Below are 12,987 nucleotides of genomic sequence, written 5' to 3'. Positions count from 1 at the left end.
CCCTAATTCATTTCATCATCTAGAAGTTTCATTCCAACATCAATCATTCTTCCCCAAGAGTAGCTCTGAGTTCAAGGAGCAACAAGATACAACAAGACATCTTTAATTATGTTTTCATGATGGATTTATGCTAGATTTTGTTAAAATTAATCATGTTATTTCATCAAAACATAGATGATTTATCCTAAGAACATTGCATCACAAATTAATGGTATAATCATTTATATTAAGCAATTCCATTCAATTATTTCATTTCATATTTCTATTTTGTATTCCTCATTATTTTATGGTTAGACTGAGGAAAGATCCTATACAACCCAAACACCTTTTTTCTCATCTCATGTTCAAATCTAGGCTCAAAAATAGATTTCTAGTTTAGGTAAAGGATACATGAGCATAGTGTATATAGAGACAAGGCCAGTGAGAGGTTCACTAGAAAAGATGAGGGACTAGCATCATAGTCCACTTGAACGAGGGGGCCTAGCAACATATCTTTGGTATTTTGACCTAAAATTTGACAAGATAGAAGATTGGGATCTCTTGAGTTTAATTTGATTCTTGTTCTAGACTTGGACAGGCATCAAGACTATGCCACCATGCCCCATAGTCCACCCATTTTGAGCTGAAATTTTTATGACAGGTTCTTGGGCAAGTGTCTATATCCCCTTTCCAGATCTATGTTTTTTCTCTTATTATCAGTTCTACATTTATTTAATTATGCTTCTTATTTCCAATTTCGCACTATTTAGCCTAGTTCTTGCATTCAACTTATCCAACCAACAAAAGAGAACAATCAGCTCATTGTCCCCAACTCTCCCACGACTTTTGAGTTGGGCCTATTTGATATTCTTCAATATAATTGATGGCATTGTGTTGGATTCCTAGTTTGTATTATTATACTAGTGATCCCTATTTTCCATGATATTGCACTTATACTAATTTCCTTCTATATGTCTTGAGGTTTTTCCTCATTCACATTTTTCTAGGGGGATTTTTCTCCTACAGTCTTTGTCTGCACATGAAACTCTAACATTTGTCCCCCACCAATCTCCTCATTAATCTCAATTTCCTTTGATTCTTCATTTGTGAATTTATTTTCATAGATTCAATTGGAGGCTTAGGAACTTTGGCTTGTCTTGGAGGAGGTGGTGGTTTCCTTCTAGGAAGGGGTTTCTGATAAAGTTTTTTTGGGGAGATGGTGCAAGAGATATGACATATTAAACTTTGTCCTCCTTTGCTCCTCCAAGCTTCAATCTCAAGAGTATTCTAGCTAAGGAAATGGAAGCTTGTGCAACTATTAAGAGTCTTGACATGATCCGTACCTTAGTTTCCTCAGGTAGGAATTCTAATTCCTTTATTTTCTCTATATCTTTTGTATCAATTTTGTAGCTTTAATAGGGTCAATTTCTTCTTCTTCATCCTCTTCCTTTATTTCTTATTTCGGCCTCTTGTCTCTCTTTGAATTCTTTTGGTAAATTGCTTATTGTCCTTGGAATATGGGTCTCCCTACCCCTTTGCCTTTGTTCTCCTTTGTGTCTTGTTTATTGGTACCCTCAATTTAATCCATGTCATTCTTCTCCTTATGAATTTTTTAGTTACTATTTCAATGTTTATGTTCTCATTCTCTAGCCACGTGACTAGAGTGAGAGGCCTTTGAACAACCTTATATTCTTCAAAAATGGGCTCCAAGAATCTCTCCAACATTATGTAATTTCTTTATAATGTCTCCTTTTATTCCTAAGGATCTTGAGTTTAAAATATAGTTGGAATGCAATGCATCATTTTTCAAGTTTATATTGGTCTTGTAAGTTGACCTAGAATTCCTCCAAGGTTAGTTCATAATTTGGGAAGGTATTGGGTACAAGGGCTTTTAATTTACCCATAGGCTCATAGTTACTATTGGCCTTAAATATATTTTCAAATTAGTGGCTTAAAGCTCATAGATTATGTTCTTTACACTTGCATATTTAAGCAATCATGGAATCCTATCTTAAATGTGAGTTTGATCCCTATCTTATAGTAGGAAGTCAAAAGGACTAATACCTCTAATATTTATCTTGTGAAATATATTAAGATGACCCTACTAGTGTAGCACCTTGGTAGCAAGAATGGTTCTTGGTGGAACCCACTCAACCAGACACATTCGGACTTGGGATTCTAGACAAACTAATGTCCCTATGTGGAAATGATCTTCATTACATCTACTAATAGTTTATAAACCACATCCCTTATCAATTGGTTGATTACTGCATAAACAAATATATCATTAACCATTTTAAAGTGGTGTTTGACCTACTTTAGGGACAAAAGGGTGAAGAAATAACACACATTCTTTAGTCTTGAGCTTTCTCCTCTTCTCCCTTTTATCTACAAGCTAGGGAATTGACTAATTTTCACAACCATCCACAATACATTAGAAGTGATGGAAATTGTAGTCTCATAAATTGCATATATCCCTTTGTGATTACACCTACACTTTTGTAGCCACTTTAGTGTCCATACCCCTAGTATTTGAGTAGGCTCATTTCAACCCTTGCATTAGCCTTTTCCCTCTTAGGATGCTCAGGAAACTTTTTTAAGCACCTATCTTTCAGCTCAGTTTCATGTTAGCCACAACTTTCTCTCATCACTCATCATTTTTTAGTGTGATTCATTTAGACACTAGCACATGACATGGACATCTGTGCACCATCATTCATTTTGCAACATCTTAACATTCAAATATTAGTTCTACGCATTTAGACACTTGTCACCTACCTTGAACTATGCCCAATGCAAGCAAAAGACAAACCCACGAGCAAGGTATGGAGAAGACCCATGAACAAGGGCACAACAGGAAACCCAAACAAATAGAAGCCACCACGAGAGCCGCAATGGGGATCCAAAATGTCACCATGAGATTTGCAAAGGGGACCCGAAGAATGAGCCAGGCTAAGAGAACAAGGGAGATGAGGGCAAAAACCCCTCACAAGCACACCTATGGCACAGAAAATGACCTCCAACAAACCCAAAATAGGGCATCAGATAGGAGAAGGCAAAACCAAGTACCCTAGAATTATAACTTCCCAAAAGTAGGCCAAGCCATTGACCAGGCGGATCCACACACCATGGCCATCATCTTCACAATTCCCATCTCCATCATCATTGCCTTCCTCTGAATCTCCTGTAATATCCCCACCTCCAAAAACCCTAGTGCTTCCCTTCCTCCTCTCCATCTTTTATGTTTGTATTATAATTAAAATTCAATATTATTTATCTTAAAAAATTTAAAAATATATAGTTTTTAAATGGCTGTAAATTATATTTTTCTGAGACACTTTCTGCTAATAGAATTCTGACATATTTAATTCTAGCTTTTAATACATTTAAATTTAAGATCAATTAACTACCAGTATTGTGAATAAATATTTATATTAACATTTATAAAAAATAATAAATTTTGAGATGTATAAATATTCTAAGAGAATTTAATGCTCTCCGATGCGATTCTATAGTTATTTCTGTTTTTGGAGCATTAGATCCATCATCGCATTAGCCATAATTTTCGAATTCTATTTTAAGTTTTCAGCCGTAGGCATTCAAGTACTATCTGAATATATTTTACCACTCGCAAATCTGTATGCATTAATTTTGACGCACGAACAATGAGAACTTTGTGCTCAATATTTAATATCTGATAAAAAATTACCACAATCCATATCTATTAAAGTGAATCATGAATACTACAGCAAATATAAGCATATAATACCAAAAAACTCGTCCATGTGTTATGGCTATCAATTGGCCTTACTACAGTTCTTTCGGATCTGTCCATTGCTACCAGTTAGGGGACTGATGTTTCCCATTTTGATGGCAGAAGCGAAATCTGTGAAGAATGTGTTCTGATTGCTACTATATGTAGTCACCTGAGAATCAGCAGAACCTCCATTAAAAAGCTGCTGATCAGAGTGTAGAAGTCCTTTCTGGCTTCTCAGATTTTTGTAATAGTTGTTGTCAAAGGTCGTGGGAGTCTGAAGATCTAACGGTGAAAGGTTGTTATCCCCACTGCTGCTTGGACAGTTTGATTTGAGAGAAGCGGCGAATATAGAATCTATGTTGGACTCGTTGTAGAAGCGAGCTCTGAAATTAGTGCAGCGAGCCTGACCAATAGTGTGACCACCTGAATGTAAAAAGAGAAGTGAGTTGCTATAGCTTCTACGTAGTAATAAGCGTACAATGATTAGCAGATTGGAAAATAAGTTACCAGAAAGCGCCATCATGTCCTTGGTAGAAAGACCCTGAGCGCTAAATGAAGAGATTATTGCGCTGAGGTTTGATGTGGGAGCAGGAATATTGCTATTTGCACCGCTAAGGCTTGCAGTTGTCGAGTCTCTTCTTCCCTTCTGCACGTCCATGTTGGCCCTCCAAGCTACAAAGTAAAAATTAATTAATTAGCATAACAAACTATAGAAATTTATACGAGTCTTTCATATTTTTCACAACAATAGGTAAAGATTTAGGGATTACTTCGACAACTGAATCACGAGTAGCAATGGCCAAAATGTCGGCGCAAGACACAACACCACTGCAAACAGTCTCTACGTTGGTCTTAATGGTGTCTATCACGTCGAATCCTCTGACTGAGTTAGCATTGGGCAATGCAGTCTTTTCTCCTGTTAAAGTCGACGAGTCGTCCAACAGAATAGACCCATCGCAGCCCTGCAATATCAGCATGTCTTCAACTATTAAAGGGTTGAAAAACACCATTGTAATGCTTCATAGTCGAGAAAATCTTTTGTAAAAACAAGAATAAAACGAGTGGAAAGTAACAATGTAAAAACACCATAAACGTTCATAACAAAGAGCTGGAAATTCTTACGTAACAAAGCAGTCATGGAAATGAAGACGCAGAAGGGATGCTCCCATTCGTTTCTCGTTAGCGACGGCCTGTTTCACTGCAGACTTAACAGTCGACAACAGATTAGGACATGACGAACTGTAAAATGTTGAGCTAAGCTGACCATTTACAATCGTCGAACATAACGCCAAACCAATCCAGGCAAGAAATGAGTAAGTGCGACTCATCGTTGCAAACTGAGACTTCTTTCTCAGGGGAAAAATCTATGCAACCTAATCGAAAGCTCGTCGACTAAGTGTAGTCGAATGTCTAAGCAATCAAATCTATGTATTGTGGAGTAGAGATTGACAACCTTTTGTAATAGAACATAACCAAAGTTTACACGTAACGACACACGCGGAAATTTCATAATTTTTTTATTTTTTCTGGCCCTAACAGGCGGAACTGACTTGTTCACATGTATTAAAAGGCTCTGTACCCCACGCGCTAAGCCGACCACATGTTAACGATGGAGTACAGTGAATAATTTGAAATTGGCAAATAACAAAGTCAATATATTTTCGTACTACATTGAAATAATATACCAAAACATTAAATTTCGTAGCTGATTCTATCTCCACGAGGATTGTTCTAGTCGCTGTATTAAATTAAATTTTTGACGTGAAGATTAATCACCAGAAAACTTCGATTACTGAGTCAAAAGTGGTCTTTAGATGCTTTTCTTCTCCTTCAGGATTTCTTTTATCTAGTTCGAAGCTCGTAGAGGCGGAATACTGATTTTTAGGGGAGATTATGCTTATGTGGATTCAAAAGAAGGGATGTTACATATTTAAAGAATAAAAGTAATATTTGAGTTTTCATTGTTCTAGAGGCTCAAACCTGGTTTTTGAGAGAAATTATGTTTATATGGTGTCAAAAATAAGGGATGTTATAGAATACAATTAATTTTTTTCTAATCTTTTCTCTAAAAATATTAAAAGTTATTTAAAATATTTTAATTGCTATAAATTAAGAAGGTTCATTATTTTCATTTTTAAGAAATATTTATTTAAATAAATAATTGTAGGAATAAAAGTAGTTGAGTTGATTAAGAAAACAAGCATAGAGCCTTGGCCCCCACTTCCCCTCTCCCCCCCTCCTCTAGTTGGCTGAAATTGAAATTCAAAAGTTCTTCTAAGGGAAATCCAGGTCGAGCAGGCGGGGGTGGAGTGATTCATGGGTAATTTGGTCCTAGCCTATGTGACCAACTTGGGGACAAAAACTTCTAGTGTGGCATAGGTGGTAGCGGCCTATTATGGTTTAGTTATTATGGAAGATAGAGGGTATAGTCAAATCATCATAGAAGGTGATTCAAAATACACTATTTTAATGCTTAGAAATGAAGCCAAACTTGATTGGAAATGTGATCACCTTATTGCCAAGTATAGGGATCTCACACATAGGATGAGCGATGTCAGTTTTAGGAATATAAAAAGAGAAGGGAATAAAGTTGTCAATAGGCTAGCATCTTTGGGCCCATTTTTCAATGGTTTGAAAAAATGGATGGGTGTTTATGATATCCTAGATATGGTTCATGTCATTATCTTTAATGACATAAAGACTCATGATGAAGTATAATCAAAAGATTGCCTATTTTGTTTGCATCACCACCCTTTATGCCAGTCATTTAATGTATACGTGGCAGATGTCTCATTCAAATTGCAATCAGACTTTTCCCAACCCGTCTAAGTGTTGTCTTTTTCATACTACTAGTTTTTGTTTCTCCCCAATGGTTTTCACCACTAGGTTCTCTATGATCGCTAACCTCATTCAAATTGAACATAATAGTTGATGTAAAGCTCTAGTTGAAAATTGTTAAGGGTAACCTAGCAAATTATGTTGAAGGAATGCAAGGCTTTGATCTTGATCTCTCTGAAAAATTTGCTCATTTGTGGGAGAAGGGTGAGGTGAAAATCGGGGGAGTTGCCTTTAAAGTCTCTTTGGACATGATAGCTACTATTATTGGGTTATCATTGAAAGGAAATACTTTTCCTAAGAAGCTAAAAGGGTCTTACAAAGATGAACTTAAGAGATTTTTCAAGCCTAAAGAAGGGGTTTCAAGACTATAAAGTGGTTATAATAGAGAAGACCTAATAGTGATATAGAAGGGTGAAACCCTATTGTTGATGAAATATGTCACATTGGAAGGAAGGTTTAAAGGACTCCATACCCAGCTCTTCCCAGTGCTAAATAATCTAAGGTACAATGTATGTTCTTCGCTAATGCAAACAGTTACTAAGGCTAAATCTAAAAATTCTCTTCCTCTTCATCAATGGCTAATTCTAAGGCTTTACAAAATCCACTTAGCTTAATCCCCACCCACTGGGGCCCCATTGATTTTGCCTAGTCCTTTGTCAGATTCAAATTTATTAATGGAGCTTCCTAATCCAATGTTGTTTCTTCAACTAAACCCAAGCTTGTTCCTACTAGTTTCAACCCTAACAAAGGGGCAAAACAAAAAATTATCCTAACCCCACCTTCTAAAGATGTGGAGTTGGTGGAATATAATGAGGAGAAGGCTTTGGAGTAATTTGAGTCCTCCTTGGCCTCTAAGTTTGACTTGTCTCTTGTTGCCTTAGAGGAGGTTGCCCCATTCCCACCTGGATAAGATGTTTCTATCCCGAATCCCAGCTCCCATAATTTGGAAGTAAAAGTGTCTAAGTTGGAAGAGAATGGGTGATAGGAAATGGTTATTAAATTGTTACTTATAGTATGATGTTGCTATAAGAAAGATAAACATGCTTGAAGTAGTGGCAAAAGTGAGGGCTAGGGATGACAAATGGGTGATGGAGGAAAATGATGATCTTAATGGGAAGTTGTCTTCGAGGGCTGAGAGAAATACACCGATGGAGTTGAAGGAGAGGTAGGAGGTCCTTCAGAGAAAAGTTGAGGAAATGTCTAGGCTGAGCCAGGAGATGGCTTCGAAGAGTTCAACCTCCTTTCTTCCTATTAAGGATAAAATTGAACATAGAAAGGTGAAACGGAAAAGCTTCACAAAGTCTCCCTTTGCAATAGTGAATCCCCCTACCTCATTGGTCAAGGCTACCCCAAATTCTAGCGCTCTGGTCTCTGCAAAATACTTTAACAAAAAGATTTATTTTTTTGATGATAATGAGAGTTTTGTATGCCAGTTGAAGAAAGCCTTGTATAGTTTGAAGCAATCGCCCAGAGCATGGTATTCCTGGTTGGATAAATACTTGAGCAAGGATTCCATAAAGGGAATGCAAATAGTAACTTGTATGTCAAGGTAAATGGAGATCTCATGATTATAGTGGTTGTATATGTGGATGATATTATCTTTGGTGGCGACAAGGACATCATGTACAAAGAATTTGAAGATCAAATGAAGACAAAATTTGAGATGTCTATGTTAGGTGAGTTGTCTTATTTTATTGGTTTGCAGATCTCACAACAGGCAAAAGGAATTTTTATCTCCCAAACCAAGTATGTGAAAGACATGCTGAAGAAATTTCAAATGGAGGACAACAAACCAGTAAGTACTCCCATGGTTACTGATTGTAAGTTGAGAAAACTAGTTGAGTCACCGGAAGTTGAACAAACACTGTATAGGTCTATGATTGGTAGTCTATTATATTTAACAACATCTAGACCAGATATTGTACAAGTTGTTTGCATGGTAGCAAGATTCCAAGCTGCTCCTAAAAAGTCTCACCTAAATGCAGTCAGAAGAATTTTTAGGTGTCTGGAAGGAACTACCAGCTATGGCCTATGGTATCCAAAGAAAGGAGACTTCTCTTTGCAGGCTTATACTAATGCAAATTGGGCAGGAAGTATTGATGATTGGAAAAGTACAAGTGGAGGTGATTTCTACTTAGGAGATCAGTTAGTATCATGGCACAATAAGAAGAAAGACTCAGTGTCATTATCTACTACTGAGGCTGAATATATAGCTGTTGCTTCTACATGTTGCTCACAAGTGCTATGGATGAAGCAGACATTGAAGGAAATACATGTGGAGATACCAAATCCTATTCCAATCTGGGGTGATAACTCAAGTGCAATCAACATCTCCAAGAATCCAGTAATGCATTCAAGAACAAAACACATTGTAATCAAGTATCACTTCTTGAGGGAGAAGGTAGCAGACAAGGAGGTCATAGTTGAATATGTTCCAACTGGTGAGCAGATTGCTGACATATTTACCAAGCCACTTCCTTTAGGTCCATTTGAGTACTTAAGAAAAAAGATGGGAGTTGTCCCACCATTCAACAACACTTAAATGTGCATGAGAATGTATTATTCCAGGGGAGTCAATCTTTGTTACTCTCTTATGACTCTTGAATCATGAAGCATTGACACAAGGGGAGATTGTGTCCTAACCGGGTGTAGCCAAGGGAGAGATTATTGGTGTCAGGCTAAGGTTCCCTTTCCCATTGCTGTCAAAGGTGGAGAGAAAATGGAATAGACAATGTTGACATCAATGGTAAAGGGGGAGATTGTTGGTATTGAGTTGTCATTGATGTCAACTGGTATTGTAGGATACCGGTAGAGGTATGTCAACCCGGTATGAAGAAGAGGAGCCGACATAAGGAAGATTAACATAAAGGCTTTGGATTCAACCCCTAGGGGACTAGTCTCACCTCAGTTCGCCCCTTCCTGGCCCCAACTTGGCAATAAAAGTAAGCCCAAGGTAAGGTAGGTTAGTTCATTGGACTGGGTCACGGGGATACCCCTGACATATTGAAAAAAAAAAAAAAATTATCGAGACTATCAGTGACATCACCTATAAGAGGTGATATGAAGTTGTGTGTTGGCATGATGAGTTGTAACTAGTATAAATGTTGGTTGTTTACTTTTGATAATGTTTGTGATAAAGAGGCAGAGTGACAAAGAGATTACAGACCACCAAAGGTGAAGTTGTGCTACCGGTGTAGTGTATACTATCGATTTAGTAGTAGGAGAAGGTCTCACTGATAAGGGCTTGTGCATGTATGAGTTTGATGAATGATAAAGTTTAAACCGACCTTGTGTCGATGAGCTGAGTGTATGTCGATGTGATGCCACATGCAACTAAGGTGGTGTGCATGCAGAGGCCGGTGAAGTTTCCATTCATATGGTTGTTGGAGTAGTTAGTCGCTATTAAATGAAATAGCCACAAATCACGGGTCGATAACAAATTGATGCGGCTTAAGGAAAAATGAATCACAGAGAAAGATCAGGGAGTTGTTGGCACTTGGATTGAAGCAAGGAAATCAGATTGCAAGAGGACCTCAAGAAGGAAACAGTTGGGTCATAAATGAGTCGACAGATTTCAAGGCCAGAAATCATGGTCGTGTTTGCTATTTTTGGCAAACATACTTTGGAAAGATGAAAAATGCATGGTGGCTTACTCCTTCAATGCAGGTTTGTGATCCAAGGCTGATCGGATTAGATTGGATGCAGATTTGGTCGAGAGAGGTAAACCCTAGCCATCCTCTATTTGAATTAGTTTTTTGGCAGGAAAGCTTCAGTTTAAAATATGGCAACCTAAGACAGATAGAGTTGCTGCTACTAAAGGGTAAAGAAGAGAGTGAAATTGTTATCTAAGAGTCAAAGAGAAAAACACTTGAAGTGTTTGTGAGTGAAGATTGTACTGGTAAGGAGAAGCAAGGTAAACTAGTGTAAGGAACAAATTGCCAGAGTGAGCATAGAATGTAGAGGTGACAAACTGAAAGAAGCAGTACTTGATAGAGAGTGACCAAGTGCAATTTGATTTCAGTAGAAGAGAGGGAAAGAAAATTAAGGAGAGTTAGAAATAGAAGGAATGCTAAGTTGCAATGTGTGTTGAGTTGATATAAATCGGTAAGATAAAAACTGACAGTGCAAAGTTTTGAAAGGTTGCAAAAGTTCATTTGCAGCAAGGATCCAAATTGTTTATTTGAGTTTTTCATATTGTTGAGTGCAGGGGTTGTAGCTTATAAATTTTGTAGGGGTTGGTGCTCCTTTGAGTTGATGCTCATAAGTCAGGGGTTGGTGCTCCTTGGGTTGGTGCCCTAAAATTTGTAATCAGATCTTTTCATTGTGAGGTTGGATTGGAGCAAAAGATCTCTAGCAGCTATTCTCACCGAGGTTTTTCCCACATTGGGTTTTCCTTGTACATTTGGTGTTATGTGTTGCATCTTCATGTGTGTGATGTATTAATCCTTTAGTTATTTTTCCTACACACTCTGTTTACTTTTCTTTGGTAATCGGTCTGCATCTTGTGTATCTCATATTGAACCAGTATAGCTCTGATTAAGTAAAAAATGTTCAAATCACTGATTCACCCCCCTCTTAGTGATCCATTGTGTCCAACAACTGAATTAGATGAGGAAGCAGAGAAAGTGAAGAAGAAAGGTAAGTTTTTCAAAGTAATCAAGAAACCTCAGTCCGGTGGTAAGCAAAGAAAGAAGACTAAATCTTAACCTATTCTAACCAATAGGGCTAAGAGAGGAAGAAGGGTATTAACATAGTTTGATAAGGACCTTGAATGTGGCAAGGTAGAGGGTAAACATACCTCTATTCTTCCATTAACTATAAAAGAGCTAATTGATGAAATTGTTAAGGATGGTAATCTTAATAAAATCAATGTATAGTTTGATGATTTTCATGAAAGTTAGCAAAGAGAAGTTGAGGAAGCTATTGTGTTGCATCTGCATAACTTCGGCGTCATTAATTGAGCTAGAATGTAGTATTCCTAAAGATTTGTATAATATTCTTGATGTTAGGAGACTAACAAAAAGCAAATTAGATAAAGAAATGAAAGAGAGAGAATTGATAAACATAAGTGCTTGCATATCTCAAGAAGAAGTTGATAGACTTATGGATCTGGCCAACCGGAAGAAATTCATAAGCAAGACTAGAGTGAAAAGGCTTATGGTTGGTAGGGTTGAAAAAATGAGAAAAGAACAAAAATACATATGGAGAAAGTTTCTAAATATTAATTGGGTACCAACCAATGAAGATGAATCTTAGAAGGATGACACCTCTCATTCGGCAGACCAGACCCATTCGAACCTTGATACTACAAATAGTTAAAATCCTCTGGACATAGTGGAGATAAAAGGTGAAGAGGCTCAAGAGACCCCTAAGGATGTTACTGTACCAAGTGGTGAGACCAGTGCATAAGTAAAGGATAAAGAAGAAGTTCTTACTGAGCAACAACTAGTTGCAGGAAAAGAAGAGGCAGAGAAGGATAAGGCTCCAGAGAAGGTAGAGAAAATATTTGTCAATGTCTTAGTAGCTATGGAAATTGACTCTCCTAAGGACAAAGGGAAATCAATTCTCCCATACATATCCATTAATTTTGATAAACCTATTTATATCGGACAGATGTCCCTGACATAAAGGTTAATGGTAGCTACAACAATCTAGGCTAAGCCAGTTAGAACTTAGTAAATTCAAAGAGTGAAGACAAAAAACTTATTCAGATGTCTATTGATGTTTTTCATAAGGTGGTACCGAACATTCAACTAGATCCAAATGCTAACCCCTCTGGTAATATATTTTAGTTGATTAATAATGTAAATACCAATTTTGAATCATTGGAGAAGTCTTCTACCAAGCAGGTACTAGATAGATTTAAGGAGGTTCGTATGTAAACATTCTGGAAGATGATATAGGATTAAAGAGTGATACTAAAAAAGGGTTTGCAAACAATCTCTGAGGCACTATCTAAAAGTGTAAAGATATATAAGTCTTGTCTTATTTTGCCCAAATTTACAGTTGATATAGACAAGAATATTGGTATTTGTTAGGGTAAGCTAGCTAGAATTTCATAGTCAATTCACTCAAATGTAGCCCTAACCAACATCATATAAGGCAAGTAATGCCTCTAAATGATCAAATCGCGAGCCTTAATATAGATAGAGATGAAATTTTGAGGAGAGTTGGTGAACTTCATAACCTAATTGCCCCCCGGTTGGACACCATGCTGGGTATTAAAGTAGATTGTATGAAGGATTTGGCACAACCTGTTTCAACTAAGTTGAAGGATGTGGAGATTCATGCCTATGTTTTTAGTGCATTCATCACAATTTTGGATAACTTGAAGAATGGGTGGGATACTCACATAGGATTTTTGAAGACCATTTTTGAAGATATCTTCATGTATGTATAATGTATCAGGATAT

The 12,987-nt window shown here is 37.1% G+C and overlaps 1 pseudogene; it reads right to left on the bottom strand.

Moving 5' to 3' along the window:
* Positions 1–3,776: 3,776 nt before the first annotated feature.
* LOC131871129 (peroxidase P7-like) overlaps positions 3,777–12,987 on the bottom strand; it is a 31,787-nt pseudogene continuing 22,576 nt past the window's right edge.

Source organism: Cryptomeria japonica, unplaced genomic scaffold, assembly GCF_030272615.1.
Source record: "Cryptomeria japonica unplaced genomic scaffold, Sugi_1.0 HiC_scaffold_372, whole genome shotgun sequence".
In the NCBI taxonomy this organism is placed as follows: Eukaryota; Viridiplantae; Streptophyta; class Pinopsida; order Cupressales; family Cupressaceae; genus Cryptomeria; species Cryptomeria japonica.
This window is presented reverse-complemented; position numbering and strand designations above follow the sequence as displayed.